Genomic DNA, 26,750 nt, shown 5'->3' on the forward strand with positions numbered 1-26,750 from the left:
TGTGTTCCCAACAAGCTAAGTTAAAGACGGCTTTCACACACATTTATCTTTCAGAACTGAGCATGAGGATAGACGTTCGTTCATCTAACACTAAGGGAACCGGGTGCAGGGGAAATTTTACTCTGGTTTCTCAGTCTGTTTCCTAGTGCAGGTTTGAATTTCCTGCAGTTTTCACTGTAAAACCGAATTGTATCTAGTAAAACCCCATATATATGTATGGAGTGCAGTTTGCAACTGAAAAGAAACTTTGTGTTCCCAAAAAGCTAGGTGAAGGACGGCTTTCACACACACTTATATCTCAGAACTGAGCATGTGGAGAGACGTTCGTTCAACTAGCACAAATGGAACGGGTTGCAGGAGAAAATTTACTCTGGTTTCTCAGTCTGTTTCCTAGTGCCGGTTTGAAGTGCCTGCAGTTTTCACTGTAAAACAGTGTTGGAGCTCTTACATCCCCATATATATGTATGGAGTGGAGTTTGCAAGTGAAAAGGAACTTTGAGTTCAAAACAAGCTAGGTGAAGGACGGCTTTAACACACAATTATCTCTCAGAACTGAGCATGTGGAGAGACGTTCTTTCATCTAGCACAAAGGAACGGGTTGTAGGGGAAACTATTACTCTGGTTTCTCAGTCTGTTTCCTAGTGCCGGTTTGAAGTTCCTGCAGTTATCACTGTAAAACCGAGTTTTAGCTAGTACCTACCCATATATATGTATGGAGTGGAGTTTGCAAGTGAAAAGAAACTTTGTGTTCCCAACAAGCTAGGTGAAGGACGGCTTTCACACACAATTATTTCTCAGAAATGAGCATGTGGAGAGACGTTCGTTCATCTAGCACAAAGGGAAAGGGTTGCAGGAGAAACTTTTAATTTGGTTTCTCAGTCTGTTTCCTACTGCCGGATTGAAGTTCCTGCAGTTTTCCCTGTAAAACAGTGTTGGAGCTCGTACCTCCCCATATATGTATGTATGGAGTGGGGTTAGCATTTGAAAAGAAACTTTGTGATCCCAAAAAGCTAGGTGAAGGATGGCTTTCACACACAATTATCTCTCAAAACTGACCATGTGGAGAGACTTTCGTGCATCTAGCACAAAGGGATCGGGTTGCAGGAGAAACTTTTACTCTGGTTTCTCAGTCTGTTTCATAGTGCCAGTTTGAAGTTCCTGCAGTTTTCACTGTAAAACCGAGTTGGAGCTCGTACCTCCCCATATATATGTATGGAATGGAGTTTGCAACTGAAAAGAAACATTGTGTTCCCAACAACTATTTGAAGGACGGCTTTCACACACACATATCCCTCAGAACTGAGCATGTGGAGATACTTTCGTTTATCTAGCACAAAGGGAACGGGTTCCAGGAGAATCATTTACTCCAGATTCTCAGTCTGTTTCCTAGTGCCTGTTTGAATTTCCTGCAGTTTTCACTGTAAAATCGAGTTGGAGCTCGTACCTCCCCATTTATATGTATGGACTGGATTTTGCAAGTGAAAAGAAACTTTGTGTTCCCAACAAGCTATGTGAAGTACGACTTTCAAACACAATTATCTCTCAGAACTGACCATGTGGAGAGACGTTCGTTCATCTAGCACAAATGGAACGGGTTGCAGGAGAAATTTTTACTCTGCTTTCTCAGTCTGTTTCCTACTGCCGGTTTGAAGTTCCTGCAATTTTCACTGTAAAACACAGTTGGAGCTCGTACCTCCCCATATACATGTATGGAGTGGAGTTTGCTTCTGAAAAGAAACTTTGTGTTCCCAACAAGCTTGGTGAAGGACGGTTTTCACACACACTTATCTCTCAGAACTGAGCATGTGGAGAGACGTTCGTTCATGTAGCACAAAGGGAACGGTTTGCAGGAGAAACTTTAACTCTGGATTCTCAGTCTGTTTCCTAGTGCCGGGTTGAAGTTCCTGCAGTTTTCACTGTAAAACCGAGTTGGAACTTGTACCTCCCATATATATGTATGGAGTGGAGTTTGCAACTGAAAAGAAACTTTGTGTTCCCAACAATCTAGGTGAAGGACGGCTTTCACACACAATTATCTCTTAGAACTGAGCATGTGGAGAGACGTTCGTTAATCTAGCACAAAGGGAACGGGTAGCAGGAGAAATTTTACTCCGGTTTCTCAGTCTGTTTCCTAGTGCCTGTTTGAAGTTCCTGCAGTTTTCACTGTAAAACCGAGTTGGAGCTCGTAAGTCCCCATATATTTGTATGGAGTGGTGTTTGCAAGTGGAAAGAAACTTTGTGTTCCCAACAAGCTAGGTGAAGGACGGCTTTCACACACACATATCTCGCAGAAATGAGAATGTGGAGAGAGTTTCTTTCATCTAGCACAAAGGGAACGTGTTGCAGGACAAACTTTTACTCTGGATTCTAATTCTGTTTCCTAGTGCCGGTTTGAAGTTCCTGCAGTTTTCACTGTAAAACCGAGTTGGAGCTCGTACCTCCCCATTTATATGTATGGACTGGAGTTTGCAAGTGAAAAGAAACTTTGTGTTCCCAACAAGCTATGTGAAGGACGGCTTTCACACACAATTATCTCTCAGAACTGACCAGGTGGAGAGACTTTCGTTCATCTAGCACAAATGGAACGGGTTGCAGGAGAAATTTTTACTCTGGTTTCTCAGTCGGTTTCTTACTGCCGGTTTGAAGTTCCTGCAATTTTCACTGTAAAACAGAGTTGGAGCTCGTACCTCCCCATATACATGTATGGAATGGAGTTTGCAACTGAAAAGAAACTTTGTGATCCCAACAAGCTTGGTGAAGGACGGCTTTCACACACACTTATCTCTCAGAACTTAGCATGTGGAGAGACGTTCGTTCATGTAGCACAAAGGGAACGGTTTGCAGGAGAAATTTTAACTCTGGTTTCTAATTCTGTTTCCTAGTGACGGTTTGAAGTTCCTGCAGTATTCACTCTAAACCGAGTTGGAGCTCGTACCTCCCCATATATATGTATGGAGTGGTGTTTGCAAGTGGAAAGAAACTTTGTGTATCCAACAAGCTAGGTGAAGGACGGCTTTCACACACACATATCTCTCAGAACTGAGAATGTGGAGAGAGTTTCTTTCATCTAGCACAAAGGGAACGGGTTGAAGGGCAAACTTTTACTCTGGATTCTAATTCTGTTTCCTAGTGCCGGTTTGAAGTTCCTGCAGTTTTCACTGTAAACCGAGTTGGAGCTATTATATACCCATATATATGTATGCAGTGGAGTTTGCAACTGAAAAGAAACTTTGTGTTCCCAACAAGCTAGTTGAAGGACGGCTCTCAAACACACTTATCTCTCAGAACTGAGCATGTGGAGAGACGTTCGTTAATCTAGCACAAAGGGAACGGTTTGCAGGAGAAATTTTACTCTGGTTTCTCAGTATTTTTCTTAGTGCCTGTTTGAACTTCCTGCAGTTTTCACTGTAAAACCGAGTTGCAGCTCGTACCACCCCATATATATGTATGGAGTGGTGTTTGCATTTGGAAAGAAACTTTGTGTTCCCAACAAGCTAGGTGAAGGTCGGCTTTCACACACACATATCTCTCAGAACTGAGCAAGTGGAGTGACTTTCTTTCATCTAGCACAAAGGGAACCGGTTGAAGAAGAAACTTTTACTCTGGATTCTCATTCTGTTTCATAGTGCCGGTTTGAATTTCCTGCAATTTTCACTGTAAAACCGAGTTGGAGCTATTACATCCCTATATATATATGGAGTGGAGTTTGCAAGGGTAAAGAAACTTTGTGTTCCCAACACGCTAGGTGAAGGACGGTTTTCACACACACTTATCTCTCAGAACTGAGCATGTGGAGAGACGTTCATTCATGTAGAACAAAGGGAACGGTTTTCAGGAGAAACTTTTACTCTTTTTTCCCAGTCTGTTTCCTACTGCCGGTTTGAAGTTCCTGCAGTTTTCACTGTAAAATCGAGTTGGAGCTCCTACTTCCCCTTATATATGTATGGAGTGGAGATTGCAACTGAAAAGAAACTTTGTGTTCCCAACAACTAGGTGAAGGACGGCTTTCACACACACTTATCTCTCAGAACTGAGCATGTGGAGAGACGTACGTTCATCTAGCACAAAGGAAACGGGTTGCAGGAGAATCTTTTACTCTTGTTTCTCAGTCTGTTTCCTACTGCCGGTAAGATGTTCCTGCAGTTTTCACTGTAAAACCGAGTTTGAGCTATTACATACCCTTATATATGTAAGCAGTGGAGTATGCAACTGAAAAGAAACTTTGTGTTCCCAACAAGCTAGGTGCAGTACGGTTTTCACACACAATTATTTCTCAGAACTGAGCATGTGGAGAGACGTTCGTTCATCTAGCACAAAGGGAACGGGTTGCAGGAGAAACTTTTACTCTGGTTTTTCAGTCTGTTTCCTAGTCCGGTTTGAATTTCCTGCAGATTTCACTGTAAAATCGTGTTGGAACTAGTACCTCCCCATATATATATATATGGAGTGGAGTTTGTAAGTGAAAGGAACTTTGTGTTCCCAACAAGCTAGGTGAAGGACTGCTTTCACACACACTTATCTCTCAGATCTGAGCATGAGGAGAGATGTTCGTTCATCTTGCACAAAGGGAACGGGTTGCAGGGGAAAATATTACTCTGGTTTCTCAGTCTGTTTCCTAGTGCCGGAGTGAATTTCCTGCTGTTTTCACTGTAAAACAGTGTTGGAGCTCGTACCTCCCCATATATATGTATGGAGATAATTTGCAATTGAAAATAAACTTTGTGTTCCAAACAGGCTATGTGAAGGATGGCTTTCACACACAATTATCTCTCAGACATGAGCATGTGGAGAGACGTTCGTTCATCTATCACAAAGGGAAAGGTTTGCAAGGGAAACATTTACTCTGATTTCTCAGTCTGTTTCCCAGTGCCGGTTTGAACTTCCTGCAGTTTTCACTGCAAAACCGAGTTTGAGCTCGTATTCCCCATATATATGTATGGAGTGGGGTTAGCAATAGAAAAGAAACTTTGTGTTCCCAACAAGCTAAGTTAAAGACGGCTTTCACACACATTTATCTTTCAGAACTGAGCATGAGGATAGAGGTTCGTTCATCTACCACAAAGGGAACGGGTTGCAGGAGAATATTTTACTCTGGTTTCTCAGACTGTTTCCTACTGCCGGTTTTAAGTTCCTGCAGTTTTCACTGTAAAACAGAGTTGGAGCTTGTACCTCCCCATATATATGTATGGAGTGGGGTTTTCAACTGAAAAGAAACTTTGGATTCCCAACAAGCTAGGTGAAGGTCGGCTTTCACTCACACTTATCTCTCAGAACTGAGCATGAGGAGAGACGTTCGTTCATCTAGCACAAAGGGAACGGGTTGCAGGAGAAACTTTTACTCTGGATTCTCAGTCTGTTTCCTAGTGCCGGTTTGAAGTTCCTGCAGTTTACACTGTAAAACAGAATTGTATCTAGTAAAACCCCATATATATGTATGGAGTGGAGTTTGCAAGTGAAAAGAAACTTTGTGTTCCCAACAAGCTAGGTGAAGGACTGCTTTCACACACACTTATCTCTCAGAACTGAGCATGAGGAGAGATGTTCGTTCATCTTGCACAAAGGGAACGGGTTGCAGGGGAAACTATTACTCTGGTTTCTCAGTCTGTTTCCTAGTGCCGGACTGAATTTCCTGCTGTTTTCACTGTAAAACAGTGTTGGAGCTCGTACCTCCCCATATATATGTATGGAGTGGATTTGCAATTGAAAATAATATTTGTGTTCCAAATAGGCTATGTGAAGTATGGCTTTCACACACAATTATCTCTCAGACCTGAGCATGTGGAGACACGTTCGTTCATCTAACACAAAGGGAATGATTTGCAAGAGAAACTTTTACTCTGGTTTCTCAGTCTGTTTCCCAGTGCCGGTTTGAAGTTCCTGCAGTTTTCACTGTAAAACCGAGATTGAGCTCGTATTCCCCTTATATATGTATGGAGTGGGGTTAGCAATAGAAAAGAAACTTTGTGTTCACAACAAGCTAAGTTAAAGACGGCTTTCACACACAATTATCTCTCAGAACTGAGAATGAAGATAGACGTTCGTTCATCTACCATAAAGGGAAAGGGTTGCAGGAGAATCTTTTTCTCTGGTTTCTCAGAATGTTTCTTACTGCCGGTTTTAAGTTCCTGCAGTTTTCACTGTAAAACAGATTTGGAGCTTGTACCTCCCCATATATATGTATGGAGTGGGGTTTTCAACTGAAGAGAAACTTTGGATTCCCAACAAGCTAGGTGAAGGTCGGCTTTCACTCACACTTATCTCTCAGAACTGAGCATGTGGAGAGACGTTCGTTCATCTAGCACAAAGGGAACGGGTTGCAGGAGAAACTTTTACTCTGGTTTCTCAGTCTGTTTCCTAGTGACGGTTTGAAGTTCCTGCAGTTTTCACTGTAAAACAGAATTGTATCTAGTAAAACCCCATATATATATATATGGAATGGAGTTTGCAACTGAAAAGAAACTTTGTGTTCCCAACAAGCTAGGTGAAGGACGGCTTTCACACACACTTATCTCTCAGAACTGAGTATGTGGAGAGACTTTCGTTCATCTAACACTAAGGGAACGGGGTGCAGGGGAAACTTTACTCTGGTTTCTCAGTCTGTTTCCTAGTGCCGGTTTGAATTTCCTGCAGTTTTCAATGTAAAACAGAATTGTATCTAGTACAACCACATATATATGTATGGAGTGCAGTTTGCAACTGAAAAGAAACTTTGTGTTCCAAAAAAGCTAGGTGAAGGACGGCTTTCACACACACTTATCTCTCAGAACTGAGCATGTGGAGAGACGTTCGTTCAACTAGCACAAATGGAACGGGTTGCAGGAGAAAGTATTACTCTGGTTTCTCAGTCTGTTTCAAAGTTCCGGATTGAAGTTCCTGCAGTTTTAACTGTAATACAATGTTGGAGCTCTTACCTCCCCATATATATGTATGGAGTGGATTTGCAAGTTAAAAGAATCTTTGTGTTCCCAACAAGCTAGGTGTAGGATGGCATTCACACACACTTATCTCTCGGAAATGAGCATGTGGAGAGACGTTCGTTCATCTAGCACAAAGGGACCGTGTTGCAACAGAAACTTTTTCTCTGTTTTCTCAGTCTGTTTCCTACTGCCGGTTTGAAGTTACTGCAGTTTTCACTGTAAAACCGAGTTGTAGCTCGTACCAGCCCATATATATGTATGGAGTGGGTTTTGCAACTGAAAAGAAACTTTGTGTTCCCAACAACTAGGTGAAGGACGGCTTTCACACACACTTATCTCTCAGAACTGAGAATGTGGAGAGACGTTCGTTCATCTAGCACAAAGGGAACGGGTTGCAGGAGAATCTTTTACTCTGGTTTCTCAGTCTGTTTCCAACTGCCGGTTTGAATTTCCTGCAGTTTTCACTGTAAAACTGTGTTGGAGCTCGGACCTCCCCATATATATGAATGGAGTGGATTTGCAAGTTAAAAGAATCTTTGTATTCCCAACAAGCTAGGTGAAGGAGGGCTTTCACATACAATTATCTCTCAGAAATGAGCATGTGGAGAGACGTTCGTTCATCTAGCTCAAAGGGATCGGGTTGCAAGAGAATCTTTTACTCTGGTGTCTCAGTCTGTTTCATAGTGCCGTTTGAAGTTCCTGCAGTTTTCACTGTAAAATCGAGTTGGGCTAGTACCTCCCCATATATATGTATGGAGTGGAGTTTGCAACTGAAAAGAAACTTTGTGTTCCCAACAAGCTAGGTGAAGGACGTCTTTCACACACAATTATCACTCCGAACTGAGCATGTGGAGATACTTTCGTTCATCTAGGACAAAGGGAACGGGTTACAGGAGAAACTTTTACTCTGTTTTCACAGTCTGTTTCCTACTGCCGGTTTGAAGTTCCTGCAGTTTTCACTGTAAAATCGAGTTGGAGCTCCTACTTCCCCTTATATATGTATGGAGTGGAGATTGCAACTGAAAAGAAACTTTGTGTTCCCAACAACTAGGTGAAGAACGGCTTTCACACACACTTATCTCTCAGAACTGAGCATGTGGAGAGACGTTCATTCATCTAGCACAAAGGAAACGGGTTGCAGGAGAATCTTTTACTCTTGTTTCTCAGTCTGTTTCCTACTGCCGGTAAGATGTTCCTGCAGTTTTCACTGTAAAACCGAGTTTGAGCTATTACATACCTTTATATATGTAAGCAGTGGAGTATGCAACTGAAAAGAAACTTTGTGTTCCCAACAAGCTAGGTGCAGTACGGTTTTCACACACAATTATTTCTCAGAACTGAGCATGTGGAGAGACGTTCGTTCATCTAGCACAAAGGGAACGGGTTGCAGGAGAAACTTTTACTCTGGTTTTTCAGTCTGTTTCCTAGTGCCGGTTTGAATTTCCTGCAGATTTCACTGTAAAATCGTGTTGGAACTAGTACCTCCCCATATATATTTATGGAGTGGAGTTTGCAATGAAAAGAAACTTTGTGTTCCCAACAAGCTAGGTGAAGGACTGCTTTCACACACACTTATCTCTCAGATCTGAGCATGAGGAGAGATGTTCGTTCATCTTGCACAAAGGGAACGGGTTGCAGGGGAAAATATTACTCTGGTTTTTCAGTCTGTTTCCTAGTGCCGGAGTGAATTTCCTGCTGTTTTCACTGTAAAATGTGTTGGAGCTCGTACCTCCCCGTATATATGTATGGAGTGGATTTGCAATTGAAAATAATCTTTGTGTTCCAAACAGGCTATGTGAAGGATGGCTTTCACACACAATTATCTCTCAGAACTGAGCATGTGGAGAGACGTTCGTTCATCTATCACAAAGGGAACGGTTTGCAAGGGAAACTTTTACTCTTGTTTCTCAGTCTGTTTCCCAGTGCCGGTTTGAACTTCCTGCAGTTTTCACTGTAAAACCGAGTTTGAGCTCGTATTCCCCATATATATTTATGGAGTGGGGTTAGCAATAGAAAAGAAACTTTGTGTTTCCAACAAGCTAAGTTAAAGACGGCTTTCACACACATTTATCTTTCAGAACTGAGAATGAACATAGACGTTCGTTCATCTACCATAAATGGAAAGGGTTGCAGGAGAATCTTTTACTCTGTTTTCTCAGACTGTTTCCTACTGCCGGTTTTAAGTTCCTGCAGTTTTCACTGTAAAACAGAGTTGGAGCTTGTACCTCCCCATATATATGTATGGAGTGGGGTTTTCAACTTAAGAGAAACTTTGGATTCCCAACAAGCTAGGTGAAGGTCGGCTTTAACTCACACTTATCTCTCAGAACTGAGCATGTGGAGAGACGTTCGTTCATCTAGCACAAAGGGAACGGGTTGCAGGAGAAACTTTTACTCTGGTTTCTCAGTCTGTTTCCTAGTGCCGGTTTGAAGTTCCTGCAGTTTTCACTGTAAAACAGAATTGTATCTAGTAAAACCCCATATATATATATATGGAATGGAGTTTGCAACTGAAAAGAAACTTTGTGTTCCCAACAAGCTAGGTGAAGGACGGCTTTCACACACACTTATCTCTCAGAACTGAGTATGTGGAGAGACTTTCGTTCATCTAACACTAAGGGAACGGGGTGCAGGGGAAACTTTACTCTGGTTTCTCAGTCTGTTTCCTAGTGCCGGTTTGAATTTCCTGCAGTTTTCAATGTAAAACAGAATTGTATCTAGTACAACCCCATATATATGTATGGAGTGCAGTTTGCAACTGAAAAGAAACTTTGTGTTCCCAAAAAGCTAGGTGAAGGACGGCTTTCACACACACTTATCTCTCAGAACTGAGCATGTGGAGAGACGTTCGTTCAACTAGCACAAATGGAACGGGTTGCAGGAGAAAGTATTACTCTGGTTTCTCAGTCTGTTTCAAAGTTCCGGATTGAAGTTCCTGCATTTTTAACTGTAAAACAATGTTGGAGCTCTTACCTCCCCATATATATGTATGGAGTGGATTTGCAAGTTAAAAGAATCTTTGTGTTCCCAACAAGCTAGGTATAGGATGGCATTCACACACACTTATCTCTCGGAAATGAGCATGTGGAGAGACGTACGTTCATCTAGCACAAAGGGACCGTGTTGCAACAGAAACTTTTTCTCTGTTTTCTCAGTCTGTTTCCTACTGCCGGTTTGAAGTTACTGCAGTTTTCACTGTAAAATCGAGTTGTAGCTCGTACCAGCCCATATATATGTATGGAGTGGGGTTTGCAACTGAAAAGAAACTTTGTGTTCCCAACAACTAGGTGAAGGACGGCTTTCACACACACTTATCTCTCAGAACTGAGAATGTGGAGAGACGTTCGTTCATCTAGCACAAAGGGAACGGGTTGCAGGAGAATCTTTTACTCTGGTTTCTCAGTCTGTTTCCAACTGCCGGTTTGAAATTCCTGCAGTTTTCACTGTAAAACCGAGTTGGAGCTTGTACATCCCCATATATATGTGTGGAGTGCAGTTTGCAACTGAAAAGAAACTTTGTGTTCCCAAAAAGCTAGGTGAAGGACGGCTTTCACACACAATTATCTCTCAGAACTGAGCATGTGGAGAGACGCTCGTTCATCTAGCACAAAGGGAAAGGGTTGCAGGGGAAATTTTTACTCTGGTTTCTCAGTCTGTTTCCTACTGCCGGATTGAAGTTCCTGCAGTTTTCACTGTAAAACTGTGTTGGAGCTCGGACCTCCCCATATATATGAATGGAGTGGATTTGCAAGTTAAAAGAATCTTTGTATTCCCAACAAGCTAGGTGAAGGAGGGCTTTCACACACAATTATCTCTCAGAAATGAGCATGTGGAGAGACGTTCGTTCATCTAGCACAAAGGGATCAGGTTGCAAGAGAATCTTTTACTCTGGTGTCTCAGTCTGTTTCATAGTGCCGTTGAAGTTCCTGCAGTTTTCACTGTAAAATCGAGTTGGGCTAGTACCTCCCCATATATATGTATGGAGTGGAGTTTGCAACTGAAAAGAAACTTTGTGTTCCCAACAAGCTAGGTGAAGGACGTCTTTCACACACAATTATCACTCCGAACTGAGCATGTGGAGATACATTCGTTCATCTAGGACAAAGGGAACGGGTTACAGGAGAAACTTTTACTCTGTTTTCCCAGTCTGTTTCCTACTGCCGGTTTGAAGTTCCTGCAGTTTTCACTTTAAAATCGAGTTGGAGCTCCTACTTCCCCTTATATATGTATGGAGTGGAAATTGCAACTGAAAAGAAACTTTGTGTTCCCAACAACTAGGTGAAGGACGGCTTTCACACACACTTATCTCTCAGAACTTAGCATGTGGAGAGACGTTCATTCATTTAGCACAAAGGAAACGGGTTGCAGGAGAATCTTTTACTCTTGTTTCTCAGTCTGTTTCCTACTGCCGGTAAGATGTTCCTGCAGTTTTCACTGTAAAACCGAGTTTGAGCTATTACATACCCTTATATATGTAAGCAGTGGAGTATGCAACTGAAAAGAAACTTTGTGTTCCCAACAAGCTAGGTGCAGTACGGTTTTCACACACAATTATTTCTCAGAACTGAGCATGTGGAGAGACGTTCGTTCATCTAGCACAAAGGGAACGGGTTGCAGGAGTAACTTTTACTCTGGTTTTTCAGTCTGTTTCCTAGTGCCGGTTTTAATTTCCTGCAGATTTCACTGTAAAATCGTGTTGGAACAAGTAACTCCCCATATATATTTATGGAGTGGAGTTTGCAATGAAAAGAAACTTTGTGTTCCCAACAAGCTAGGTGAAGGACTGCTTTCACACACACTTATCTCTCAGATCTGAGCATGAGGAGAGATGTTCGTTCATCTTGCACAAAGGGAACGTGTTGCAGGGGAAAATATTACTCTGGTTTCTCAGTCTGTTTCCTAGTGCCGGAGTGAATTTCCTGCTGTTTTCACTGTAAAATGTGTTGGAGCTCGTACCTCCCCGTATATATGTATGGAGTGGATTTGCAATTGAAAATAATCTTTGTGTTCCAAACAGGCTATGTGAAGGATGGCTTTCACACACAATTATCTCTCAGAACTGAGCATGTGGAGAGACGTTCGTTCATCTATCACAAAGGGAACGGTTTGCAAGGGAAACTTTTACTCTGGTTTCTCAGTCTGTTTCCCAGTGCCGGTTTGAACTTCCTGCAGTTTTCACTGTAAAACCGAGTTTGAGCTCGTATTCCCCATATATATTTATGGAGTGGGGTTAGCAATAGAAAAGAAACTTTGTGTTCTCAACAAGCTAAGTTAAAGACGGCTTTCACACACATTTATCTTTCAGAACTGAGCATGAGGATAGACGTTCGTTCATCTAACACTAAGGGAACCGGGTGCAGGGGAAATTTTACTCTGGTTTCTTAGTCTGTTTCCTAGTGCAGGTTTGAATTTCCTGCAGTTTTCACTGTAAAACAGAATTCTATCTAGTAAAACCCCATATATATGTATGGAGTGCAGTTTGCAACTGAAAAGAAACTTTGTGTTCCCAAAAAGCTAGGTGAAGGACGGCTTTCACACACACTTATATCTCAGAACTGAGCATGTGGAGAGACGTTCGTTCAACTAGCAAAAATGGAACGGGTTGCAGGAGAAAATTTACTCTGGTTTCTCAGTCTGTTTCCTAGTGCCGGTTTGAAGTGCCTGCAGTTTTCACTGTAAAACAGTGTTGGAGCTCTTACATCCCCATATATATGTATGGAGTGGAGTTTGCAAGTGAAAAGGAACTTTGAGTTCAAAACAAGCTAAGTGAAGGACGGCTATCTCACACACATTTCTCTCAGAACTGAGCATGTGGAGAGACGTTCTTTCATCTAGCACAAAGGAACGGGTTGTAGGGGAAACTATTACTCTGGTTTCTCAGTCTGTTCCCTAGTGCCGGTTTAAAGTTCCTGCAGTTATCACTGTAAAACCGAGTTTTAGCTAGTACCTACCCATATATATGTATGGAGTGGAGTTTGCAAGTGAAAAGAAACTTTGTGTTCCCAACAAGCTAGGTGAAGGACGGCTTTCACACACAATTATTTCTCAGAAATGAGCATGTGGAGAGACGTTCGTTCATCTAGCACAAAGGGAAAGGGTTGCAGGAGTAACTTTTAATCTGGTTTCTCAGTCTGTTTCCTACTGCCGGATTGAAGTTCCTGCAGTTTTCACTGTAAAACAGTGTTGGAGCTCATACCTCCCCATATATGTATGTATGGAGTGGGGTTAGCATTTGAAAAGAAACTTTGTGATCCCAACAAGCTAGGTGAAGGATGGCTTTCACACACAATTATCTCTCAAAACTGACCATGTGGAGAGACTTTCGTGCATCTAGCACAAAGGGATCGGGTTGCAGGAGAAACTTTTACTCTGGGTTCTCAGTCTGTTTCATAGTGCCAGTTTGAAGTTCCTGCAGTTTTCACTGTAAAACCGAGTTGGAGCTCGTACCTCCCCATATATATGTATGGAATGGAGTTTGCAACTGAAAAGAAACATTGTGTTCCCAACAACTATTTGAAGGACGGCATTCACACACACATGTCTCTCAGAACTGAGCATGTGGAGAGACGTTCGTTTATCTAGCACAAATGGAACGGGTTGCAGGAGAAATTTTTACTCTGCTTTCTCAGTCTGTTTCCTACTGCCGGTTTGAAGTTCCTGCAGTTTTCACTGTAAAACAGATTTGGAGCTCGTAAGTCCCCATATATTTGTATGGAGTGGTGTTTGCAAGTGGAAAGAAACTTTGTGTTCCCAACAAGCTAGGTGAAGGACGGCTTTCACACACACATATCTCGCAGAACTGAGAATGTGGAGAGAGTTTCTTTCATCTAGCACAAAGGGAACGTGTTGCAGGACAAACTTTTACTCTGGATTCTAATTCTGTTTCCTAGTGCCGGTTTGAAGTTCCTGCAGTTTTCACTGTAAACCGAGTTGGAGGTATTAAATCCCCATATATATGTATGCAGTGGAGTTTGCAACTGAAAAGAAACTTTGTGTTCCCAACAAGCTAGTTGAAGGACGGCTCTCACACACAATTATCTCTTAGAACTGAGCATGTGGAGAGACGTTCGTTAATCTAGCACAAAGGGAACGGGTAGCAGGAGAAATTTTACTCCGGTTTCTCAGTCTGTTTCCTAGTGCCTGTTTGAAGTTCCTGCAGTTTTCACTATAAAACCGAGTTGGAGCTCGTACCACCACATATATATGTATGGAGTGGTGTTTGCATTTGGAAAGAAACTTTGAGTTCCCAACAAGCTAGGTGAAGGTCGGCTTTCACACACACATCTTTCTCAGAACTGAGCAAGTGGACAGACTTTCTTTCATCTAGCACAAAGGGAACCGGTTGAAGGAGAAACTTTTACTCTGATTTCTCAGTCTGTTTCCTAGTGCCGGTTTGAAATTCCTGCAATTTTCACTGTAAAACCGTGTTGGAGCTCTTACATCCCCATATATATTTGGAGTGGAGTTTGCAAGTGAAAAGAAACTTTGTGTTCCCAACAAGCTAGGTGAAGGATGGCTTTCACACACACTTATCTCTCAGAACTGAGCATGTGGAGAGACGTTCATTCATGTAGCACAAAGGGAACGGTTTTCAGGTGAAACTTTAACCCTGGTTTCTCAGTCTGTTTCCTACAGCCGGTTTGAAGTTCCTGCAATTTTCACTGTAAAACCGAGTTGGAGCTCGTACCTCCCCATATATATATATGGAGTGGAGTTTGCAAGTGAAAAGAAACTATGTATTCCCAACAACTTATGTGAAGGATGTCTTTCACACACAATTATCTCTCAGAATGGACCATGTGGAGAGACGTTCGTTCATCTAGCACAAAGGGAATGGGTTGCAGGAGAAACTTTTACTCTGGTTTCTCAGTCTGATTCCTAGTGCCGGTTTGAAGTTCCTGCAGTTTTCACTGTAAAACCGAGTTGGAGCTAGGACCTCCCATATATATGTATGGAGTGGAATTTGCAAGTGAAAAGAAAATTTGTGTTCCTAACAAGCTATATGAAGGACGTCTTTCACACCAATTATCTCTCAGAACTGACCATGTGGAGAGACGTTCGTTCATCTAGCACAAATGGAACGGGTTGCAGGAGAAATTTTTACTGTGGTTTATCAGTCTGTTTCCTACTGCCGGTTTGCATTTCCTGCAATTTTCACTGTAAAACAGATTTGGAGCTCGTACCTCCCCATATATATGTATGGAGTGGAGTTTGCAACTGAAAAGAAACTTTGTGTTCCCAACAAGCTTGTTGAAGGATGGCTTTCACACACACTTTTCTCTCAGAACTGAGCATGTGGAGAGACGTACGTTCATATAGCACAAAGGGAACGGTTTGCAGGAGAAACTTTAACTCTGGATTCTCAGTCTGTTTCCTAGTGCCGGTTTGAAGTTCCTGCAGTTTTCACTGTAAAACCGAGTTGGAGCTAGTACCTCCCATATATATGTATGGAGTGGAGTTTGCAACTGAAAAGAACTTTGTGTTCCAAACAAGCTAGTTGAAGGACGGCTTTCACACACAATTATCTCTCAGAACTGAGCATGTGGAGAGACTTTCGTTAATCTAGCACAAAGGGAACGGGTAGCAGGAGAAATTTTACTCCGGTTTCTCAGTCTGTTTCCTAGTGCCTGTTTGAAGTTCCTGTATTTTTCACTGTAAAACAGAGTTGGAGCTAGTACCTCCCCATATATATGTATGGAATGGTGTTTGCTAGTGGAAAGAAACTTTGTGTTCCCAACAACATAGGTGAAGGACGGCTTTCACACTCACATATCTCTCAGAACTGAGCATGTGGAGAGACGTTCGTTTATCTAGCACAAAGGGAACGTGTTGCAGGAGAAATTTTACTCCAGATTCTCAGTCTGTTTCCTAGTGCCTGTTTGAATTTCCTGCAGTTTTCACTGTAAAACCGAGTTGGAGCTCGTACCTCCCCATTTATATGTATGGACTGGAGTTTGCAAGTGAAAAGAAACTTTGTGTTCCCAACAAGCTATGTGAAGGACGGCTTTCACACACAATTATCTCTCAGAACTGACCAGGTGGAGAGACTTTCGTTCATCTAGCACAAATTGAACGGGTTGCAGGAGAAATTTTTACTCTGGTTTCTCAGTCGGTTTCTTACTGCCGGTTTGAAGTTCCTGCAATTTTCACTGTAAAACAGAGTTGGAGCTCGTACCTCCCCATATACATGTATGGAATGGAGTTTGCAACTGAAAAGAAACTTTGTGTTCCCAACAAGCTTGGTGAAGGACGGCTTTCACACACACTTATCTCTAAGAACTTAGCATGTGGAGAGACATTCGTTCATGTAGCACAAAGGGAACGGTTTGCAGGAGAAACTTTAATTCTGGATTCTAATTCTGTTTCCTAGTGACGGTTTGAAGTTCCTGCAGTTTTCACTCTAAACCGAGTTGGAGCTCGTACCTCCCCATATATATGTATGGATTGGTGTTTGCAAGTGGAAAGAAACTTTGTGTTCCCAACAAGCTAGGTGAAGGACGGCTTTCACACACACATATCTCTCAGAACTGAGAATGTGGAGAGAGTTTCTTTCATCTAGCACAAAGGGAACGGGTTGCAGGTCAAATTTTTACTCTGGATTCTAATTCTGTTTCCTAGTGCCGGTTTGAAGTTCCTGCAGTTTTCACTGTAAACCGAGTTGGAGCTATTATATACCCATATATATGTATGCAGTGGAGTTTGCAACTGAAAAGAAACTTTGTGTTCCCAACAAGCTAGTTGAAGGACGGCTCTCAAACACACTTATCTCTCAGAACTGAGCATGTGGAGAGACGTTCGTTAATCTAGCACAAAGGGAACGGTTTGCAGGAGAAATTTTACTCTGGTTTCTCAGTATTTTTCCTAGTGCCTGTTTGAAGTTCCTGCAGTTTTCACTGTAAAACCGAGTTGCAGCTCGTACCACCCCATATATATGTATGGAGTGGTGTTTGCATTTGAAAAGAAACTTTGTGTTCCCAACAAGCTAGGTGAAGTTCGGCTTTCACACACACATATCTCTCAGAACTGAGCAAGTGGAGTGACTTTCTTTCATCTAGCACAAAGGGAACCGGTTGAAGGAGAAAATTTTACTCTGGTTTCTCAGTCTGTTTCCTAGTGCCGGTTTGAAGTTCCTGCAATTTTCACTGTAAAACCGAGTTGGAGCTATTACATCCCTATATATATATGGAGTGGAGTTTGCAAGTGAAAAGAAACTTTGTGTTCCCAACAAGCTAGGTGAAGGACGGCTTTCACACACACTTATCTCTCAGAACTGAGCATGTGGAGAGACGTTCATTCATGTAGAACAAAGGGAACGGTTTTCAGCAGAAACTTTAACTCTGGTTTGTCAGTCTGTTTCCTACAGCCGGTTTGAAGTTCCTGCAATTTTCACTGTAAAACCGAGTTGGAGCTCGTACCTCCCCATATATATGTATGGAGTGGGGTTTGCAACTGAAAAGAAACTTTGTTTTCCCAACAAGCTTGTTGAAGGATGGCTTTCACACACACTTATCTCTCAGAACTGAGCATGTGGAGAGACGTACGTTCATGTAGCACAAAGGGAACGGTTTGCAGGAGAAACTTTAACTCTGGATTCTCAGTCTGTTTCCTAGTGCCGGTTTGAAGTTCCTGCAGTTTTCACTGTAAAACCGAGTTGGAGCTAGTACCTCCCATATATATGTATGGAGTGGAGTTTGCAACTGAAAAGAACTTTGTGTTCCAAACAGGCTAGTTGAAGGACGGCTTTCACACACAATTATCTCTCAGAACTGAGCATGTGGAGAGACTTTCGTTAATCTAGCACAAAGGGAACGGGTAGAAGGAGAAATTTTACTCCGGTTTCTTAGTCTGTTTCCTAGTGCCTGTTTGAAGTTCCTGTATTTTTCACTGTAAAACAGAGTTGGAGCTAGTACCTCCCCATATATATGTATGGAATGGTGTTTGCTAGTGGAAAGAAACTTTGTGTTCCCAACAACATAGGTGAAGGACGGCTTTCACACTCACATATCTCTCAGAACTGAGCATGTGGAGAGACGTTCGTTTATCTAGCACAAAGGGAACGGGTTGCAGGAGAAATTTTACTCCAGATTCTCAGTCTGTTTCCTAGTGCCTGTTTGAATTTCCTGCAGTTTTCACTGTAAAACCGAGTTGGAGCTCGTACCTCCCCATTTATATGTATGGACTGGAGTTTGCAAGTGAAAAGAAACTTTGTGTTCCCAACAAGCTATGTGAAGGACGGCTTTCACACACAATTATCTCTCAGAACTGACCAGGTGGAGAGACTTTCGTTCATCTAGCACAAATGGAACGGGTTGCAGGAGAAATTTTTACTCTGGTTTCTCAGTCTGTTTCTTACTGCCGGTTTGAAGTTCCTGCAATTTTCACTGTAAAACAGAGTTGGAGCTCGTACCTCCCCATATACATGTATGGAATGGAGTTTGCAACTGAAAAGAAACTTTGTGTTCCCAACAAGCTTGGTGAAGGACGGCTTTCACACACACTTATCTCTAAGAACTTAGCATGTGGAGAGACATTCGTTCATGTAGCACAAAGGGAACGGTTTGCAGGAGAAACTTTAACTCTGGTTTCTAATTCTGTTTCCTAGTGACGGTTTGAAGTTCCTGCAGTTTTCACTCTAAACCGAGTTGGAGCTCGTACCTCCCCATATATATGTATGGAGTGGTGTATGCAAGTGGAAAGAAACTTTGTGTTCCCAACAAGCTAGGTGAAGGACGGCTTTCACACACACATATCTCTCAGAACTGAGAATGTGGAGAGAGTTTCTTTCATCTAGCACAAAGGGAACGGGTTGCAGGTCAAATTTTTACTCTGGATTCTAATTCTGTTTCCTAGTGCCGGTTTGAAGTTCCTGCAGTTTTCACTGTAAACCGAGTTGGAGCTATTATATACCCATATATATGTATGCAGTGGAGTTTGCAACTGAAAAGAAACTTTGTGTTCCCAACAAGCTAGTTGAAGGACGGCTCTCAAACACACTTATCTCTCAGAACTGAGCATGTGGAGAGACGTTCGTTAATCTAGCACAAAGGGAACGGTTTGCAGGAGAAATTTTACTCTGGTTTCTCAGTATTTTTCCTAGTGCCTGTTTGAAGTTCCTGCAGTTTTCACTGTAAAACCGAGTTGCAGCTCGTACCACCCCATATATATGTATGGAGTGGTGTTTGCATTTGGAAAGAAACTTTGTGTTCCCAACAAGCTAGGTGAAGGTCGGCTTTCACACACACATATCTCTCAGAACTGAGCAAGTGGAGTGACTTTCTTTCATCTAGCACAAAGGGAACCGGTTGAAGGAGAAAATTTTACTCTGGTTTCTCAGTCTGTTTCCTAGTGCCGGTTTGAAGTTCCTGCAATTTTCACTGTAAAACCGAGTTGGAGCTATTACATCCCTATATATATATGGAGTGGAGTTTGCAAGTGAAAAGAAACTTTGTGTTCCCAACAAGCTAGGTGAAGGACGGCTTTCACACACACTTATCTCTCAGAACTGAGCATGTGGAGAGAAGTTCATTCATGTAGAACAAAGGGAACGGTTTTCATGAGAAACTTTAACTCTGGTTTGTCAGTCTGTTTCCTACAGCCGGTTTGAAGTTCCTGCAATTTTCACTGTAAAACCGAGTTGGAGCTCGTACCTCCCCATATATATATATGGAGAGGGGTTTGCAAGTGAAAAGAAACTATGTATTCCGAACATGTTTTGTGAAGGACGTCTTTCACACACAATTATCTCTCAGAATTGACCATGTGGAGAGACGTTCGTTCATCTAGCACAAAGGGAATGGGTTGCAGGAGAAACTTTTACTCTGGTTTCTCAGTCTGTTTCCTAGTGCCGGTTTGAAGTTCCTGCAGTTTTCACTGTAAAACCGAGTTGGAGCTAGGACCTCCCATATATATGTATGGAGTGGAGTTTGCAAGTGAAAAGAAACTTTGTGTTCCCAACAAGCTAGGTGAAGGACGGCTTTCACACACACTTATCTCTCAGAACTGAGCATGTGGAGAGACGTTCATTCATGTAGAACAAAGGGAACGGTTTTCAGGAGAAACTTTAACTCTGGTTTGTCAGTCTGTTTCCTACAGCCGGTTTGAAGTTCCTGCAATTTTCACTGTAAAACCGAGTTGGAGCTCGTACCTCCCCATATATATGTATGGAGTGGAGTTTGCAACTGAAAAGAATCTTTGTTTTCCCAACAAGCTTGTTGAAGGATGGCTTTCACACACACTTATCTCTCAGAACTGAGCATGTGGAGAGACGTACGTTCATGTAGCACAAAGGGAACGGTTTGCAGGTGAAACTTTAACTCTGGATTCTCAGTCTGTTTCCTAGTGCCGGTTTGAAGTTCCTGCAGTTTTCACTGTAAAACCGAGTTGGAGCTAGTACCTCCCATATATATGTATGGAGTGGAGTTTGCAACTGAAAAGAACTTTGTGTTCCAACAGGCTAGTTGAAGGACGGCTTTCACACACAATTATCTCTCAGAACTGAGCATGTGGAGAGACTTTCGTTAATCTAGCACAAAGGGAACGGGTAGAAGGAGAAATTTTACTCCGGTTTCTCAGTCTGTTTCCTAGTGCCTGTTTGAAGTTCCTGTATTTTTCACTGTAAAACAGAGTTGGAGCTAGTACCTCCCCATATATATGTATGGAATGGTGTTTGCTAGTGGAAAGAAACTTTGTGTTCCCAACAACATAGGTGAAGGACGGCTTTCACACTCACATATCTTTCAGAACTGAGCATGTGGAGAGACGTTCGTTTATCTAGCACAAAGGGAACGTGTTGCAGGAGAAATTTTACTCCAGATTCTCAGTCTGTTTCCTAGTGCCTGTTTGAATTTCCTGCAGTTTTCACTGTAAAACCGAGTTGGAGCTCGTACCTCCCCATTTATATGTATGGACTGGAGTTTGCAAGTGAAAAGAAACTTTGTGTTCCCAACAAGCTATGTGAAGGACGGCTTTCACACACAATTATCTCTCAGAACTGACCAGGTGGAGAGACTTTCGTTCATCTAGCACAAATGGAACGGGTTGCAGGAGAAATTTTTACTCTGGTTTCTCAGTCGGTTTCTTACTGCCGGTTTGAAGTTCCTGCAATTTTCACTGTAAAACAGAGTTGGAGCTCGTACCTCCCCATATACATGTATGGAATGGAGTTTGCAACTGAAAAGAAACTTTGTGTTCCCAACAAGCTTGGTGAAGGACGGCTTTCACACACACTTATCTCTAAGAACTTAGCATGTGGAGAGACGTTCGTTCATGTAGCAAAAAGGGAACGGTTTGCAGGAGAAACTTTAACTCTTTTTTCTAATTCTGTTTCCTAGTGACGGTTTGAAGTTCCTGCAGTTTTCACTCTAAACCGAGTTGGAGCTCGTACCTCCCCATATATATGTATGGAGTGGTGTTTGCAAGTGGAAAGAAACTTTGTGTTCCCAACAAGCTAGGTGAAGGACGGCTTTCACACACACATATCTCTCAGAACTGAGAATGTGGAGAGAGTTTCTTTCATCTAGCACAAAGGGAACGGGTTGCAGGTCAAATTTTTACTCTGGATTCTAATTCTGTTTCCTAGTGCCGGTTTGAAGTTCCTGCAGTTTTCACTGTAAACCGAGTTGGAGCTATTATATACTCATATATATGTATGCAGTGGAGTTTGCAACTGAAAAGAAACTTTGTGTTCCCAACAAGCTAGTTGAAGGACGGCTCTCAAACACACTTATCTCTCAGAACTGAGCATGTGGAGAGACGTTCGTTAATCTAGCACAAAGGGAACGGGTTGCAGGAGAAATTTTACTCTGGTTTCTCAGTATTTTTCCTAGTGCCTGTTTGAAGTTCCTGCAGTTTTCACTGTAAAACCGAGTTGCAGCTCGTACCACCCCATATATATGTATGGAGTGGTGTTTGCATTTGGAAAGAAACTTTGTGTTCCCAACAAGCTAGGTGAAGGTCGGCTTTCACACACACATATCTCTCAGAACTGAGCAAGTGGAGTGACTTTCTTTCATCTAGCACAAAGGGAACCGGTTGAAGGAGAAAATTTTACTCTGGTTTCTCAGTCTGTTTCCTAGTGCCGGTTTGAAGTTCCTGCAATTTTCACTGTAAAACCGAGTTGGAGCTATTACATCCCTATATATATATGGAGTGGAGTTTGCAAGTGAAAAGAAACTTTGTGTTCCCAACAAGCTAGGTGAAGGACGGCTTTCACACACACTTATCTCTCAGAACTGAGCATGTGGAGAGACGTTCATTCATGTAGAACAAAGGGAACGGTTTTCAGGAGAAACTTTAACTCTGGTTTGTCAGTCTGTTTCCTACAGCCGGTTTGAAGTTCCTGCAATTTTCACTGTAAAACCGAGTTGGAGCTCGTACCTCCCCATATATATGTATGGAGTGGAGTTTGCAACTGAAAAGAAACTTTGTTTTCCCAACAAGCTTGTTGAAGGATGGCTTTCACACACACTTATCTCTCAGAACTGAGCATGTGGAGAGACGTACGTTCATGTAGCACAAAGGGAACGGTTTGCAGGAGAAACTTTAACTCTGGATTCTCAGTCTGTTTCCTAGTGCCGGTTTGAAGTTCCTGCAGTTTTCACTGTAAAACCGAGTTGGAGCTAGTACCTCCCATATATATGTATGGAGTGGAGTTTGCAACTGAAAAGCACTTTGTGTTCCAAACAGGCTAGTTGAAGGACGGCTTTCACACACAATTATCTCTCAGAACTGAGCATGTGGAGAGACTTTCGTTAATCTAGCACAAAGGGAACGGGTAGAAGGAGAAATTTTACTCCGGTTTCTCAGTCTGTTTCCTAGTGCCTGTTTGAAGTTCCTGTATTTTTCACTGTAAAACAGAGTTGGAGCTAGTACCTCCCCATATATATGTATGGAATGGTGTTTGCTAGTGGAAAGAAACTTTGTGTTCCCAACAAAATAGGTGAAGGACGGCTTTCACACTCACATATCTCTCAGAACTGAGCATGTGGAGAGACGTTCGTTTATCTAGCACAAAGGGAACGTGTTGCAGGAGAAATTTTACTCCAGATTCTCAGTCTGTTTCCTAGTGCCTGTTTGAATTTCCTGCAGTTTTCACTGTAAAACCGAGTTGGAGATCGTACCTCCCCATTTATATGTATGGACTGGAGTTTGCAAGTGAAAAGAAACTTTGTGTTCCCAACAAGCTATGTGAAGGACGGCTTTCACACACAATTATCTCTCAGAACTGATCAGGTGGAGAGACTTTCGTTCATCTAGCACAAATGGAACGGGTTGCAGGAGAAATTTTTACTCTGGTTTCTCAGTCGGTTTCTTACTGCCGGTTTGAAGTTCCTGCAATTTTCACTGTAAAACAGAGTTGGAGCTCGTACCTCCCCATATACATGTATGGAATGGAGTTTGCAACTGAAAAGAAACTTTGTGTTCCCAACAAGCTTGGTGAAGGACGGCTTTCACACACACTTATCTCTAAGAACTTAGCATGTGGAGAGACGTTCGTTCATGTAGCACAAAGGGAACGGTTTGCAGGAGAATCTTTAACTCTGGTTTCTAATTCTGTTTCCTAGTGACGGTTTGAAGTTCCTGCAGTTTTCACTCTAAACCGAGTTGGAGCTCGTACCTCCCCATATATATGTATGGAGTGGTGTTTGCAAGTGGAAAGAAACTTTGTGTTCCCAACAAGCTAGGTGAAGGACGGCTTTCACACACACATATCTCTCAGAACTGAGAATGTGGAGAGAGTTTCTTTCATCTAGCAAAAAGGGAACGGGTTGCAGGTCAAATTTTAACTCTGGATTCTAATTCTGTTTCCTAGTGCCGGTTTGAAGTTCCTGCAGTTTTCACTGTAAACCGAGTTGGAGCTATTATATACCCATATATATGTATGCAGTGGAGTTTGCAACTGAAAAGAAACTTTGTGTTCCCAACAAGCTAGTTGAAGGACGGCTCTCAAACACACTTATCTCTCAGAACTGAGCATGTGGAGAGACGTTCGTTAATCTAGCACAAAGGGAACGGGTTGCAGGAGAAATTTTACTCTGGTTTCTCAGTATTTTTCCTAGTGCCTGTTTGAAGTTCCTGCAGTTTTCACTGTAAAACCGAGTTGCAGCTCGTACCACCCCATATATATGTATGGAGTGGTGTTTGCATTTGGAAAGAAACTTTGTGTTCCCAACAAGCTAGGTGAAGGTCGGCTTTCACACACACATATCTCTCAGAACTGAGCAAGTGGAGTGACTTTCTTTCATCTAGCACAAAGGGAACCGGTTGAAGGAGAAAATTTTACTCTGGTTTCTCAGTCTGTTTCCTAGTGCCGGTTTGAAGTTCCTGCAATTTTCACTGTAAAACCGAGTTGGAGCTATTACATCCCTATATATATATGGAGTGGAGTTTGCAAGTGAAAAGAAACTTTGTGTTCCCAACAAGCTAGGTGAAGGACGGCTTTCACACACAATTATCTCTCAGAACTGAGCATGTGGAGAGACGTTCATTCATGTAGAACAAAGGGAACGGTTTTCAGGAGAAACTTTAACTCTGGTTTGTCAGTCTGTTTCCTACAGCCGGTTTGAAGTTCCTGCAATTTTCACTGTAAAACCGAGTTGGAGCTCGTACCTCCCCATATATATATATGGAGTGGGGTTTGCAAGTGAAAAGAAACTATGTATTCCCAACATGTTTTGTGAAGGACGTCTTTCACACACAATTATCTCTCAGAACTGAGCATGTGGAGAGACGTTCATTCATGTAGAACAAAGGGAACGGTTTTCAGGAGAAACTTTAACTCTGGTTTCTCAGTCTGTTTCCTAGTGCCGGTTTGAAGTTCCTGCAGTTTTCACTGTAAAACCGTGTTGGAGCTAGGACCTCCCATATATATGTATGGAGTGGAATTTGCAAGTGAAAAGAAACTTTGTGTTCCCAACAAGCTATGTGAAGGACGTCTTTCACAACAATTATCTCTCAGAACTGACCATGTGGAGAGACTTTCGTTCATCTAGCACAAAAGGAACGGGTTGCAGGAGAAATTTTTACTGTGGTTTATCAGTCTGTTTCCTACTGCCGGTTTGCATTTCCTGCAATTTTCACTGTAAAACAGATTTGGAGCTCGTACCTCCCCATATATATGTATAGAGTGGAGTTTGCAACTGAAAAGAAACTTTGTGTTCCCAACAAGCTTGTTGAAGGACGGCTTTCACACACACTTATCTCTCAGAACTGAGCATGTGGAGAGACGTTCGTTCATCTAGCACAAAGGGAACGGTTTGCAGGAGAAATTTTAACTCTGGATTCTCAGTCTGTTTCCTAGTGCCTGTTTGAAGTTCCTGCAGTTTTCACTGTAAAACTGAGTTGGAGCTAGTACCTCCCATATATATGTATGGAATGGTGTTTGCTAGTGGAAAGAAACTTTGTGTTCCCAACAACATAGGTGAAGGACGGCTTTCACACTCACATATCTCTCAGAACTGAGCATGTGGAGAGACGTTCGTTTATCTAGAACAAAGGGAACGGGTTGCAGGAGAAATTTTACTCCAGATTCTCAGTCTGTTTCCTAGTGCCTGTTTGAATTTCCTGCAGTTTTCACTGTAAAACCGAGTTGGAGCTCGTACCTCCCCATTTACATGTATGGACTGGAGTTTGCAAGTGAAAAGAAACTTTGTGTTCCCAACAAGCTATGTGAAGGACGGCTTTCACACACAAACATCTCTCAGAACTGACCAGGTGGAGAGACTTTCGTTCATCTAGCACAAATGGAACGGGTTGCAGGAGAAATTTTTACTCTGGTTTCTCAGTCGGTTTCCTACTGCCGGTTTGAAGTTCCTGCAATTTTCACTGTAAAACAGAGTTGGAGCTCGTACCTCCCCATATACATGTATGGAATGGAGTTTGCAACTGAAAAGAAACTTTGTGTTCCCAACAAGCTTGGTGAAGGACGGCTTTCACACACACTTCTCTCTCAGAACTGAGCATGTGGATAGACGTTAGTTCATGTAGATCAAAGGGAACTGTTTGCAGGAGAAACTTTAACTCTGGTTTCTAATTCTGTTTCCTAGTGACGGTTTGAAGTTCCTGCATTTTTCACTCTAAACCGAGTTGAATCTATTACATCCCCATATATATGTATGCAGTGGAGTTTGCAACTGAACAGAAACTTTGTGTTCCCTACAAGCTATTTGAAGGACGGCTTTCACACACACTTATCTCTAAGAACTGAGCATGTGGAGAGACGTTCGTTAATCTAGCACAAAGGGAACGGGTAGAAGGAGAAATTTTACTCCGGTTTCTCAGTCTGTTTCCTAGTGCCTGTTTGAAGTTCCTGTATTTTTCACTGTAAAACAGAGTTGGAGCTAGTACCTCCCCATATATATGTATGGAATGGTGTTTGCTAGTGGAAAGAAACTTTGTGTTCCCAACAACATAGGTGAAGGACGGCTTTCACACTCACATATCTCTCAGAACTGAGCATGTGGAGAGACGTTCGTTTATCTAGCACAAAGGGAACGTGTTGCAGGAGAAATTTTACTCCAGATTCTCAGTCTGTTTCCTAGTGCCTGTTTGAATTTCCTGCAGTTTTCACTGTAAAACCGAGTTGGAGCTCGTACCTCCCCATTTATATGTATGGACTGGAGTTTGCAAGTGAAAAGAAACTTTGTGTTCCCAACAAGCTATGTGAAGGACGGCTTTCACACACAATTATCTCTCAGAACTGATCAGGTGGAGAGACTTTCGTTCATCTAGCACAAATGGAACGGGTTGCAGGAGAAATTTTTACTCTGGTTTCTCAGTCGGTTTCTTACTGCCGGTTTGAAGTTCCTGCAATTTTCACTGTAAAACAGAGTTGGA

This window comes from Camelus dromedarius, unplaced genomic scaffold, assembly GCF_036321535.1.
Source record: "Camelus dromedarius isolate mCamDro1 unplaced genomic scaffold, mCamDro1.pat HAP1_SCAFFOLD_123, whole genome shotgun sequence".
Classification (NCBI taxonomy): Eukaryota; Metazoa; Chordata; class Mammalia; order Artiodactyla; family Camelidae; genus Camelus; species Camelus dromedarius.